Genomic DNA, 1462 nt, shown 5'->3' with positions numbered 1-1462 from the left:
CTTTTTCTCTTTTGAACTTGAAGCAAAGGTGCTATGATGTTGTTAGAGCAACTTTTCTCACATGGGGCTCAGCTTTTATAACAGCCCGTGTTGTAAAGACCACCAACTTCTGTGACATTCATGTTCTCCGCCAAACACCAGTTCTAAAGAGAATGTGTCTGCAGTGCAAATGCAGTTCTATAGACTGATGGTTTGTGACACATTTTAAACCCTAGTTCTTGTCAGAGCCAGGATTGGCCATGTCTGACTGCACAAAGTTCCGTAGTCTTTGTTTCTGTGGAACAGGCTGGCCCTGGGTCACCTGCCACCTCCATGACTGCGTAGAGGTGCCATGGTGCAGTGGAAAGCGCCAAGCTGGCAGACCGAAGCCTGGCTCTGTTACCTGGGAACCCTGCCGCCCAGGAGTGTCGTTCTCTGGGCCCCGTTTCCTGTCTGTATAGCTAGTTGTTAGGCTGTCGTTTGATTTCTGGGATTCTCTCTGGTCCTGTGTCTCCCGAGCTGTGCAGAAGTTGGTGCTTCAGTTTTGTCTGATTGCTAATTCATTGTTTCTTGGCATTTGGAGATCATCTGCAAATGAAATCACTGATACAAAGTTGTCATCTCTAAGGAAATCAAACATGCAAAAAAAGAATGGATAAAAGGGAATGTGGAAAATGTTAACACCGTCTGCTTTAAAAAATGTAAGCAGTTGGTGGAAGAAGTGCTGAGAGGAGTTGGGGTTCTCTGAAGAAGCAGGGTGCCAGATCAGAGAGAAAGACCCCTGACCCTGACTCTCCTTGCTCCTCTGTCTCTATCTTGATGTGTAGCCTCCGGCAGGCTAACTTTCTGTTGAAAAGGAAGGAATTGGCGCTAGCTGAGGGTTTGCAGACGCGCAGGCCTGGGGAGCCACGCAGATAGCGTGAGTGAGCGCAGTGCTCTGGGCAGGAAGGCGCTGTACCTAGGGAGGCGCGTCTGCAGGGCAGTTTCAGAGCCCTGAGCGTCAGGCAGGAGTAAGCCCAGTGTTGGCGCAGGTCTTCTGACTTTCCATCCGGAGGTAGGCATCCAGAATTGTATTTGTAATTCCGTAATTTTAAAGATGTGGACAGTGGCTTGGAGTAAAATGCAGTGGGCTAGTAACGCAGCGAGTCCGCAGGCTGCCAGCTCCATTCCCCAGCTTCTCGTCCTGCAGCCTAGACGCTGCCGTGACTCGGCAGGGCAGGGTTTCATGTAATGGTCACAAACGTTAGGGAGGAAGTCGAGGGAGCAGGTGTTGGGAAGAATTCAGGAGTTCCCCGTTGTGTGACAGAGGATTGGGGGGGCGGGGGTCGTTTCATTCACAGACCCACAGCAAAGTATGAATAGTTAGAAGATAAATTTAAGAGCTGGAACCTGAGTGGGAGGCTCTGCCTGGGAATATGAGGGATTCCTTCTTGTTAATTTTGATATTAACCCATGTTTCAGGTAGGAAAAGGGTTGCTGGCAG

Source organism: Bubalus kerabau, chromosome 4, assembly GCF_029407905.1.
Source record: "Bubalus kerabau isolate K-KA32 ecotype Philippines breed swamp buffalo chromosome 4, PCC_UOA_SB_1v2, whole genome shotgun sequence".
In the NCBI taxonomy this organism is placed as follows: domain Eukaryota; kingdom Metazoa; phylum Chordata; class Mammalia; order Artiodactyla; family Bovidae; genus Bubalus; species Bubalus kerabau.
The sequence above is the reverse complement of the archived record's forward strand: the minus strand, read 5'-3'. Positions refer to the sequence as shown.